This window comes from Petromyzon marinus, unplaced genomic scaffold (genome assembly GCF_048934315.1).
Source record: "Petromyzon marinus isolate PM22_M1 ecotype Great Lakes invasive population unplaced genomic scaffold, UKy_Petmar_22M1.pri1.0 PM_Scaffold_34, whole genome shotgun sequence".
Lineage (NCBI taxonomy): Eukaryota > Metazoa > Chordata > Hyperoartia > Petromyzontiformes > Petromyzontidae > Petromyzon > Petromyzon marinus.
Genome location: NW_027423324.1, coordinates 762357 through 775456, shown reverse-complemented (window position 1 = coordinate 775456; position 13100 = coordinate 762357). Strand labels below are relative to the sequence as shown.

The 13100-nt window shown below is 46.4% G+C and overlaps 1 pseudogene; it reads right to left on the bottom strand.

The window, feature by feature from the left end:
• Positions 1-2669: 2669 nt before the first annotated feature.
• On the bottom strand, positions 2670-8837 carry LOC142923218 (interferon-induced very large GTPase 1-like; annotated as a pseudogene).
• Between the last annotated feature and the right edge of the window lie 4263 nt (positions 8838-13100).

Below are 13100 nucleotides of genomic sequence, written 5' to 3'. Positions count from 1 at the left end.
GCAGGCCCGACAACACAAGTTCCATTAATCGCTGGAAGGTCGCCGGCGCTGAGTGGAGTCCCATCGGGAGCAATTTAAATTGATACAATCCTTGTGGTGTCCGAAATGCCGTTTTAGGTCTTGACTCTTTATCCAGGGGCAATTGCCAAAAGCCTGACAACAAATCGAGGGTCGAAAAGATTCTGGCGCCGGACAGGGCGTCCAGCAAATCATCAATTCGTGGAAGCGGGTACGCTTCCACCACTGAAACTTTATTCAATTTCCGATAGTCAACACAAAATCGCATGGTTCCGTCACGTTTTTTAAGGAGGACAATAGGGGCTCCCCACGGGCTGGACGATGGGGTGATAATATCCTGCTCTAGCATTTCATCAACAGATCGCCGAATACATTCTTTCTCAAGAGGACCTACACAATGCGAATTTAACCTGATCGGGGGTGCGTTCCCCGTGTCAATACGATGCTGCAACAACGTCGTTCGACCCACGTCGTATTTCCCTGAACTGAACACATCTTTAAATTCCACTAGAAACGCATGCAACCTCGACCGTTGCACAGGCGATAACTCTGGGTTTTGTTCGTAAAGATCCCTTAACCATTCCGGATCGTCCTCCTCCCTTGACAACATTTCATCCTGCCCCGTAGCAAAACATGTTTTTGTTTCTGGACCCGGTGCACCCATTGCCTGCGCCAACGTAGTGCCCCCTTGAATAACAACCTCTTCATGCCCCGCGTTTACAATTTGAATGAAGGGATCACAATAAGTTGGTATTATGGTCAAAGCTCCTACCACGGCTGGCATTCTCGACACAGCATTTGAGGGTGTCAACAGCATTCCCTCCTGTAGCTCATCCCAAGGCAATTCCTTCTTTAACCGTAGCGGTACCAATATTTGCAATGCAGGCGGGACACGCACGGTGCGGCTCACCACGGCCTGCACCACAACGTTCGCCACCGCAAATTTCGAAGGCGTCCCCAAAAATTTCATACATTTCCCCGATGGTAATTCCAAACAACCTTTTTCCACTGAAATCTTAACTGGCATCTTTTGCAAAAAATCCGTGCCCAACAAACACGGTACCGCCAAGGCCGTTGAAACCAAAACACTTCCTGTCACAATAACCTCCCCAATTTGAATTGTCGCAGCCACGCAACCCATAATGCCCAAACTACCCCCGTTTGCCGCTCCACATGGCCCTTCCACTGGCGCTAACGATCCAGGCGACGTCGGCAGCGACCGAAAAGTTTGCAACGAAATGAGAGTTGCCGACGCCCTGGTATCCACAATAACCCGTACCATAACACCTTGAATACATGCCATCACATCCGACGATCCCGGCGTGGCCCCCAACACATGATGTACCAACGCGCCCCACATATCCCGGCCATGCGTACTATCCGAACCCGATGAATACGGTTGAGATGATGCGGATGAGTGATGTGGATAGGGCGGCCGTGTATTGAATGCATCTCGACTCACCCGGGACCCTTGGTCTTGGGGGAACCGCCCGCCGTAGTTGTTCAGCACCCACGGAGGACCACCTTTTCGTCTCCAGCAGTCGCGGGCGAGATGACCCCTCCGCCCGCACTCGTAGCATGTCCGATGCACGCCGTCTCCATATGCCCCGGGATGACGCCGTCGGTCTCCGGTCGACACTCCGGCCGCCGCTGCCATCGGCGGCGCCTCATCCACCACCACCGCCACCGTGCTCGCAGCCCCGGCAGGGGTCGTCAGCGACGGCTGCGCTACCGCCGCCGCTGCTTCGTCTCGTATATCAAGGTTGACTTGTATGTTCCTGGCGATCAGCAACAATGACACGTCGTCGTCATCATCCTTGTCCGGGAGCGACAAGACGACTTTCAGTTCCTTCGCCAGCTGTAACATCTTCTCTTGCAGCAGGGAGTCCCAGCCCTCCTCGTCCATCGCCGGGTATGCAACCTGGGCGAGGGCCAGCAAGGCGCTGCGAAATGCCAGGGGGGACTCCGTGGCCTCTCGTTTCCTCTGTTGAAATCGACGTTTGGCGACCGACCGCGGCTCGTAGACCTTCCTCATTGCCGCAATATCACCGTCCAATGTTTTTCTGACAGCGGATGGGAGTCCGTTAAAAGTCACCAAGGAGTCATCATCCAATGCTGTCGGCAGTGCTCGTAACGCGGCACTCTCCATCCACTTCTGGGACTCGTAAGCCGCACGGAATCTTAGTATGAATGCCGTCCAATCTCCCACTTTGGCCTCAAATCGTTTTACGTGTAGCCGTCGTGGTGGTCCCTCCGACTGGTCGTCTTCGTCATCAGAATCTTCCAACCGCTCCGGCTGAGCGGCAACCTCCGGCAGTGGACCCGGTACGGGTAGTTGAATGCGGTTCTCCGTCAAGAAGTTCTGGAATTCCTCCGACAACTTTTCCATTCTGGCCTCCCACTGGGTCATGAGGACTCGCCAATCCTCTGGGGATCCCGGGCCTTCAGCACCACCCGAACCGCTGTCACCGTCCGAAGTACTGCCGGCCATCTGGCCGGGCTGCAAATCGTCATTGTCGCTGTCGCCGCCCGAGTCCACTGGCACATTTCTTTTCTTTGCCGCTTTCCTTGACATCGTGGCGTGTTCCGTACTTTTTCTGACACCAAATGTAGCGCCGTGAATTCACTCGGACGACAACCATCTCTTTTTTCGCCATCACTTTTATTCCATCGTTCCGTACACACAGTAATTCGCTCCGTGCTCCACCAACTCGGACACTCCGATTTACTTCAGCATCGTCCGTGCATCCCCTTCCACACACAGTGTTTCTTCGCCGATCTCTTCACACACAGTGTCTTCCCTTCCACACACAGTGGTTCGTCTTCTATCTCTCCCACACACAGTGGTTCATCCTCTATCTCCTCACACACAGTATCGCCGGTATCTCTTCACGCGCAGTGACTTCCCTTCCACACACAGTGGTTCGTCTTCTATCTCCTCACACACAGTATCGCCGCTATCTCTTCACACGCAGTGACTTCCATCTAGTCACACACAGTGACTCTATCTATCTCCGCTAACGCTGACTCTCCCTATCGCTATTTACTGTCTTTGGGGTCCGGCTCTCTATCTATTCTTCCCTAACATTTCCAGCTGTCTTCTTCGTATCTCTTCACCTCTCGCCAACAACTGCCCAGCAACGACTCTCCAGCAACAACTCCCCAGCAGCAACTCTCCAACAGCAACTCCCCTCCGTTCAAACCACCTCGCGTTTTATCCCCTCTCGCATTAGCCTTAATTAATTGCCACGTGGCTCGCTGGCCGTTTCCCGCCAGCCCGCATCTGTCCCCTTCATCAGACATTCAGACGCCACCACTTAACGCTAACAGCCTCTCGACCAATCACAGCCCTCGTGCCACAACTCCCTTAATTACTTGGGTTTGTTTACGCCACTCGCGACTCGACCACCTGCTCGACCTCGTGTAACCCGTTCTCCTTGTCTGTCTGTATGTACTGTATATAGCCAATTCCTATGCGCATTATCTACTCCACTACACAGTGATCAGCTACGGCAGAATAATTCGTTCTGCCGTGTTTCAAATCTGATTTGTGCTCGCGAATTCGGTTAGAGACATGTCCCTTAGTCTCCCCGATATAGCAATCGCCGCAGGTACAACACAATTTGTAAACCCCATGGTACTGTAAGTCAGGAATGACATCCTTCACGGATGGGATCAGATCATGAATTTTGTGTACTGTATTGAACCGGACCTATTTCAATGCTAAATTCTCCTGCTTTGATACGTAAACTCTTTTGTCAATACGTTTCATGCCTCTCAACGAGCTTAAAAGACACTCATGATATAGTGTAGTGTATACCCAGTTGCTTTGTGATTAATAGCCCAGCTTATTGAAGAATATATTAAGTACATTTATTATATTTATGTAATATAGACTTAGTTTGTTTCACATCGGTGTACTGTATGATAGTTGGGTAGTTGGAGGCCTTTAGCGTCCATATACTAAATGCCTCTGTTGATAGGTAAACTTTGACTTTATCATAGCTCATTCTGTCACAAGCTAATCCCTCAGCTATTTCAATGCTAAATTCTCCTACTTTGATACTTAAACTCATTTGTCAAGACGTTTCATGCCTCTCACCGAGCTTAAAAGACACTCATTATATAGTGTATTGTATACCCAGTTGCTTTGTGATTAATAGCCCAGCTTATTGAAGAATATATTAAGTACATTTATTATATTATGTAATATAGACTTAGTTCTTTTCACATCGGTTTACTGTATGAAAGTTGGGTAGTTGGAGGCCTTTAGCGTCCATATACTAAATGCCTTTGTTGATAGATAAACTCTGACTTTATCATAGCTATTTCTGTCACAAGCTAATCCCTCAGCTATTTCAATGCTAAATTATCCTGCTTTGATACTTAAACTCCTTTGTCAAGATTTTCACGCCTCTCACCGAGCTTAAAAAGACGCTACGAATCTTACGAACGCTCATTGGAGCACTGTCGTCCCTACAGTTCTGTTCTTTCACCTGATGAAGGCTACTTGTGTTGTGGCCGAAACGTCGTGTTTATTTTATCGTCTCATTTTATTTTATTATTTTATTCTCATTCTACGTGACTTTACCGAAAGAACCAAAGAAGATGAATCCTTGCAGTCACGAAAGCTTTAAATCGAAATTTACGTCTGTCCTGTTATTAATAATATTATATCCTATTCTCCTCTTGAATAAGATGACTCCTAAGGCTCCAAGTCCATTTCCTATACATGTCTTCAAGTTTGCTGTAAACTGCAATCTCGTGGGAGTTATTGAAGTTAAACACAAAGTCTTCTGAAAGCAATGCATTCCACAAATCTTGGATACGATTTTTCAATTCTGATATTTTTAAAACCTGATTTTTTTGTCTTTATGATGCTGTTTTTAAGTTTTTTTTACATGTTGAAAGTAGCTTGGATTTGACGGAGCCATTGGAGGATCGTCTTCTCAAAAGTGAGAAAAGAAATGGATCTGAGAGTTCACGTCGAACCCAATCACCTCGTCAAATGATACAGTTTTGTACTGCTCCTGTTCTGCAGCCGTGCGAGTCATCTCGTCTAACGTATCCTGGAAGATTCTCCTTCCATCCATGCCATTTTATTTTACAGTCACATCCCCGACGTTTTGATGGACAAACACACAGCTTGGTGACAACTTCAACTGCTTCATTTTCAGAAATGCCTGCACAGCGATCTGTATTATGTTGTGCATCTCAGAGGGATTCTCTCCAAAAGTAATGATCACAGTCATGTTTGCAAGGCCGATCACAAATGTAGCCAGTTCATTGTCAAGAGTGGGTGTCGCATTTCATAGCTCTGGGGCACAGAGCCCTTCTGTGTCGACTATCAACACAAAGTCATATCCCAGCTCATTGCTGAACTCTTCGTCCACCTTCAACAACTGCATGTGGACCCCTCGGGTGCATCTCCCAGCACCCACAGGGAACTGGAGACCGAACATTGCATTCAGCAGCGTGGACTTGCCACTGCTCTGTATGCCCAGTATGGAGAGGACAAATAATTTTTTGTTCCCAATTTTTTCAATAACTTCATCCAAAACTGAGCAATTCCAAGTGATGTGGACATGTGAGGCATCACCGTCCATGAGTTCAAGAGGGAACCCAGAGAGCATCAAATCTGCTGCGATGCCTGGCAAAGCAGCCGAGGGCTTGTCAGCTGTGCGCGGTGTCTGTGACGCTTCATAGATCTGCCCAACTTCCCTGAAAAGGTGATGGATTCCAAAAGAGGATGCCTCACGTTTTTCTGATATTCGTTCCAGCTATGCTTGTTGTATAGACAGTAACCTACTGCCAATAAGTGTTCTCCTGGACTCAAGTATTCCTTTCGGAGCCTGGTGATACTCCTGATGAAGTTGTGATATGCTACCTGCAGACAGGTTATCTAAATAGATTTGTAGCCAATGCAGTGAGTATTGTTTTGCTGAGTCTGCATGATGCCCCATATTATCAATGAACGATCTCATTAATTTATTGAGAGGAGATGCTTTGTGAAGCTGGGCTTCCCGTATTGATTGTTTTTCCATTGCAATGTTCTCCCTGTACTCTTCCACGCTTTGGTCCCCCTCTACTCTCAAGCGAGCGAATTATTTGTCTTTCTTGCACCACTCGTGCCACAATTTACCTTGAAGAGGCAGAAAAGTCTCCTTCATGGAAGACAATGGCTTGTCCTTCAGAAGACTCAATAAGACGTCTGCCATAGACATGCCTTGTTTACATTGTTCATCATCTTCATCAACACTGAAGCCGCACTGTCTAGCGATGTCTGAGCAATCATTAATTGTAACCGTTTGTTTTGAATTGGCCAACATATATTTGAGGGTTGATTTCAATTCATCCATTAGTTCAGCCTCATTTCTATTCTTGACAGCAATTTTTACCTTTGTTTTACAATGTCCACCCAAGATTCGTTCTTTGTCAGCCCAAAGGCAAAGTAAAGGCTTTGGAGAATTTTAGACAATCTACCAAAATGCTTTTAGCTTCATCATTGTTATCACAATCTGACATTAATATCACGTTGACAGTGGATATCTCGAGGAGAAACTGCACCTGCTTTTTGTGCTCTCTCGCATCTCCATGGAGATTTGTGAACGCTATGCAGTCATTAAAGACGTCATCATCCCTACCACCTGGACAGTACCAGGCGATCTCTGTGACTCCTTCCATTAGGAGACCATTCTTGCTGCTGCCTCTGCAGTGTCTATGAAAGAAAACTTCATTCTTTTGCTTTCCAAGCAGAGAGTTCAGCATCTGAGATTTCGATGCGGGTGATTCACCAAACCTAATGAATGACACTAGAGGAGTATCAGCGTTAACAATCGCACAGATGTTGGTTTGCTGTGTCTCAGTAGATGCAGCACGGGATTTCCAGCTCTTTTTAATCTGTCGGAATGCCCATAGAGGGAATTCTATTTCTGAGCTACAAGGATTTGGAACTAAAAGCGGCAGTGTAAACTGGCAAAACGACAGTTTGGTGTAAATGTACTGCCTCACAAAATTGTCTCCACAATGAACAATTGCCATTTGCAAATCCATTGGGTGAACATGGCTTCGAGTTTCTGTCGTAGACCAATCTTGACTACTCACAATACCATCAGTGTTAAAAAAACTTTTCATAATTAGAGTTTTCATTCTGCATGGTTTCATTGTTTTCATTTTCACCCAGAACACTAACATACCGTGCTTCGGAGTCAAACATCATCAGTTTCTGCAAATAATGAAGAACAAGTTCTTCCTCTGTGATTGGGGCTTCTTTAAGTATTTCTGACTTAACAACACACATATGCTTTGTGTGCATTTTTTTCGGGTAGTATTCTTGAAGCCCCAGTATTTTACACAGATTCATAAACGTTTTCATCCCCTCTGTTTCACTCTCAACCTTCGATGTCTGCGAAGGAGCCAATGTGATAGTCAGTGTCCCAGCAACAAGAGATTTCAAAGTTTCCTCGAGTCGGTTCCAGTCAATGGGGCCTCCATCATAGACCAGCACCACGTTTGATACTTCGGTGCAGATGTTTGCATCCAAATAGGATTTCATGAACGTCAGATGTTCCTCTTTTTCCAGGGGGGTCCGTGAATTAGACTGTACTCCTGTAGTCAAACCGTTCAAGAGGACGTACGCCTGAGCCTTGAGAGCACTTTGAGATTTGAGAGCCGAGTACTCGCTGTGTGCCGCGTCCACTTGGTGCCGAAGGCAGTTAACGTCTTCATAGTCGAGGAGGCGATGGAACAATCTCTCCTTTATACGGAACCCTGAAGCAGCAGCACATGAAATGAACAGGAGCTCCTCCTCCATCCGCTCCATTTCTCGGAAGCACCGGCAAAGGGAATTGAGGGAAAATGTGATTTCATTGGTTCCCTTCACCTTTGCTTCATTCAGTGCAGTTTCAAAAGAAGTCGGTGCATCCATCGCTTCTTTTAATTGTTTCTTTGTTTCTGTAAATGTCTTGCCAAGGGCATTTAGCTCAGCATCAAGAACCCTGACTGTATCAGACCCATACACCCACTGCGTTATCGAGGAGCGCTTGGGGAAGTTCTCCACTGCATATATGTTGGGTTCCAATAGGTACCGCATTTTTATTTTTATCCATTCGGTTTCGTCACAAGAAGAGTGCTTGTATGCCGATACAATCCGCGTCAGGAATTCCGGAAGGGCTGGGTGTGAGAGACACGTGTCAATCCAGCTCCTGTTAGTTTTTGTGCATTCATACAACTTCTGTTTAAGATCAGCCAGCATTTCGAGATGAGTGTCATTGTCAGATTCTTTCCACTGCTTCGCATCTTCCATTATCGATTGCGCTTTGACATTCATGTCAGCCAATTCATCCTCTGGATAATTATGTACTTCCTTTTTTTGTTAAAATGGTGTAAGCTTTTTGAAGATCACTGGCCAACTTCAGGACATCTTTAAAATCGCATTTATGATTGGACAGGACGATGTCCCATACTGGTATAAACCTGATTCCTCGGTCGATGAGAGACCATGTCCTATTGTTGACAACAATAGCAGATTCCCACTGAGGGAGATTATGTACATCAGGATTACCCCCTGTTGTGGTTACAGTCATCTGTATCACATCAGTGAGCACCGGGCTGTAATGTCCAGAATCACTTGGAGCTGGCTCAGTTGTCATTGCAGTACCTGTATCAGTCGTTGTACTACTGCCGCAGTCGGCACCAATGTTTGGTTCGAATAACTCAGACAAGAGCAGTTTTATTTCATCTTGCTGATGTAAACTGAAACCTTTAGCTGATGCCTTCCTCCAAAAAATTCCTTCAAATTGGAGAGGACCCTCGTTTGCGTGAGAGCCAAAATTGTGGAAGAATTTGTAGCTCATGCTGAAAAACACGTTGCTTTTAAAATCTTCCTTTGTATTTTCCAACGTATTCTCAATCATTTGTAGCTCCTTCAGGGCTGCTTCAGACAGCCTGAGTTGTGCCATATGAAGATTACCTGAGGCTAGGGGCAGGTACGTAAACTCTGTCCTGGAAAGATAGGAATGATCAGTCTGAGTATTTTGCATTTCCTTAAGATTCATTGATTTGACTTGCATTAAGGCTGGTTTTCTACTCAAGGACGAGACGCATCCTTTCTCGGAGACAGTGCTACTGAAGCCCATGACTTCCATGGTCTTCCTGAACATGGATTCATCATTGAAAGAAATAAACTCGTGTTGTTTTGTCTCTGACTTGCCGACCAGACCCACGAGCCGGAATGTTTGTGGGCTCGTCAAGAGTTTTCCTCTCTTTTCTAATGCATCCTCTAACTTTCCACTCATATAAACCCCCTCTAGAGCAAGACCCCCTGATGCGTTTTGTAAAATCTCTGTATCTGACAAACAATGTGTTGAAACAGATGGACATATTTCTTGGGCAGGCTCGTGAATTCTCTCAGACACGACAGAAGGCAACAGATTATCAATTTGTATATGTGGAGCCAAGCTCACTGCCTTTTTAGCACTGACAACACCATTAGCAGCAACAATTCCAAGCATTTTATACAATGCCCGCTTTTCCCACTCTTTACGGAAATGTGAGTCCAGTTCTCTGCTGTCCTGCTGGTCGAGGTGAAGCAGGGCCTGTGCATTAGAAATGAGCAGAACCTCACGCAGTTTCTGTTTCCAGTAAACTGTGTCAAGACCCACATCTCTGAGCTTTTGTGCAAGTTCATCGTCAGCCTGGCTTCTGCATTCCTCTTCGTCCTCTCCAGACATCGCCTAGGGAAAGGCACGTTATTACAATTACAATGTTTTACAACAAAAACTTTAAAATAATAAAAAAAATAAAAGAAACTCGTCAGAGAAGTACGTTCTAAAAACATAAATGATAAGTGCATGCCCATCATGGCAAGGGTACACAGTTGCTGTACCTCTCGTTGCCCAGGAAACAGATAAATAACATTGTGAGCACATACTCTTTGGTTCTATTGGGTAAAGTCACGTAGGTGAAAATAAAATAACAAAAAATCACGACGTTTCGGCCACAACACAAGCGGCCTTCATCAGGTGAAGGGACGAGACTGTCTGGAGGACAGCGCTGGAGTGGAAGCTTTAAATCTAGAATTGTGAGCACAATGAGCCATCGATCAGCCTCCCATATGTACATTCCTGTGGTACAGCGATGGAAAGCGTGTACACTGTACGACGTACAACTGTCTTTGACCATTAAGTATGTATGTGTAATGAGTCCACCGGATGAAAGTTGAGATGAAACACTCCTCTTTATTTTCAACATCAGCTCACGCTGCGTGTGACCACTCAACTCAAAATCCCAACAGGAAGCGCCCCAATCGCCCTGCCTCTTTCTGTGACGTCACCACTCCCCTGCTGGACGTTTCTCTCACACTCCGCCTTCTCTCGGATAGCTACGGGTCCGTTCTGTGTTGCTAAAGTTGAGGGTAAGAATCCACCCATTTTTCGCCATATAGCATTGTGATATATAACGACTTATTGTTGGTAGCTTAGCTGATTGGAGAATATAGAGTTTATTGATAACATTGAGGTAATTTATATATTCTAGTATTTTTTTTATTGGTTCACTATATAGTATTCATTATATATTGTATTGTATACCCAGTTACTGTGAATAGCTCAGATGTGTAGGCCTTAACTTCAACATAGCCTTTTCTGTGACCAGTCACAAGCAAATTCACTCAGTTATTTCAATGCTAAATTCGCCTAGTTATTTCAATGCTAAATTCTCCTGTTTGATTTGTACTAGGTGCCTCGGTGAATGTATATGCTCTGACTTTAACATAGCTATTTCTGTGACCAGTTACAAGCTAATCACTCAGCTATTTCAATGCTAAATTCTATGCTAATTCCTTTGTCAAGGAGTGCCTCTGCGGATGTGTATACTTTAACTTAGCTATTTCAATGCTAAATTCTATGCTAATTCCTTTGTCAAGGGGTGCCTTTGCGGATGTGTATGCTTTAACTTTAACATAGCCTTTTCTGTGACCAGTCACAAGCTAATCACTCAGCCATTTCAATGCTAAATTATATGCTAATTCCTTTGTCAAGCCGCTTTGTTTCTTCTCACACAGCTTAAAGGTCGTGATCTCAGCGTGGCTTTCTCACTCCAGCGCGGTCCTCCAGACAGTCTCGTTCCCTTCACCTGATGAAGGCCGCTTGTGTTGTGGCCGAAACGTCGTGAGAATATTATTGTGTTATTTAGTTTTATCAATTTATTATTTTATTCTCATTCTACGTGACTTTACCAAAAGAAACAAAGAAGATATCAACAAGGTCTCAACAGGGATTGGTCAGGAGGCAGGCTTTTGAAGTGATTGTAGGGAAAGTTTTTTAATGAGAATAGGCAGGAAACAAAGCAGAACCCAGAGGCGACGGTTTGGCTCCATTAGAGGGAAAGTTCAGGGATTTGCCGAGAGAAATAGGATGAGGGAACATTTGAGAAAGGGGGCTGAGGGATATATAAGGGGAAAGCACGAGGAGTAGGGTCGTTCGGAGGAAGACACAAGCTGGAAGACACCAAAGAAGCCAAGGGTCCCTTATTGTGTAATTCCGTAATAGGGTTCCTTATGATGTCAACTCAATAAAAGTGGCTCTTCTTATTCCTAGTCGTCGGAGTCATTCAGTAAGTATTAACACTACATATGTATGTATAACTTATTTTGCACCATATGTAGCCTACCGTGCTAATAGACGTGTTGATGGACAACTAACCACAAAAAGCAGTTCTAAAGAAATCAGTTTTAATCTATATTTGAAAGTGCATAGCTCCAGTGGCTTCCTAATATTTGAACGAAGGGCGTTTCAGATGACCACAGAAGCACATCTGAAAGCACACAATGCAGTGACCATCTTTGTTCGATCACTCACCAAAAGCCTCTTCGAGGATGACTGGAGTTCGAGTGATTAATTAGGTTCCTTGACAAGCTCAGAAAGGTATTGTTAATTTATGGCAAGCACTTTGTGTATAATGAGTGTGACCTTATTTATCATTTCGGCAACAGGAAGCCAATGCAGCTCGGCGTGCACTAGATGGACATGGTCGGATCTTATAGTACCCATCACAACACGTTCGAATGAATTCTGATTTTGAGCTCTAAATCGCCCTACACACTTTCGCCACGGATGACACATTATCCAACCAATCGCAAGGAGTGGCTGCTTCCGCCAATATTTGATGCAGAATATGTACTGTGTGCGTCAGTACGTACGCACAGTCGCTGCTTCTCGCAGTGCTGCAGGCCGACGCTGCTCGGCCTGAGCCGACGCTGCCCGGCCCACACAGTCGCTGCTCCCTGCAACACCGCTCAGCGAGGCTGCTTGGCCTGCACAGCCACCGCTCCTGCAGCACCTGAGTGGTGGCCATTCCCGGCGGCACCGTGGGCTGGCGCTGCACAACCTGGATGGGGGCTGCTCCCTGCACCACCACTCGCTGAACTGGCCCAAGCACTTGCTGAGCCACCGTGGCCACCAGCTGAACCACTGTGGGCGCTCGTTGGCCGCAGTGGGCCCTTGCTGGGTGAGCAGGCCGGCTGGAGCCAGTCGGGGAGTTCACGGCCGGTGGAGGCAGCCTCTATGCGGACCTTCAGGGCTGCGATAGAAGTCGATGGGTGGAGGGAAGGGGAGGTGCTCCAGGTGCTGCCCGCTGCGCTGGGTGGCGATTTCTGGTTTAGTGTGGAGTGGGGGTGCTCTTGGGCCTGTGGGTTGCCGTGCCAAATAGTGTTGTAAAGAGGGCCTGAAGACATCTGCCCCAGCAAGGTGCTGCTACCATGCTCTCACCCTCTCCTCCTCAGACACGGCCACAATGGAGATAGAGGAGGTTCTGCCGGTTTTGAGTTCTGGCAGGATGGGGGTGTCGGGCGGACTCAGGGTCATCCAGGCATGCGCTGGGGAGCTGTGTCACCAGGACAGGCATACCGTTTCAACCACACGCGGGTGGACTAAATGCATAACAATTTTGTGGAGGCAATGCACCTGGTTGTGTTGGTAGGTTGTGCATGGGTGTTTTCATTAATTTGGCACTAAGCGCAGGGGTAATCTAATTTAGTTGGGCTTGCGAAATGCAGTCCATAATCAGCCGTGGTGCCTTTTCCC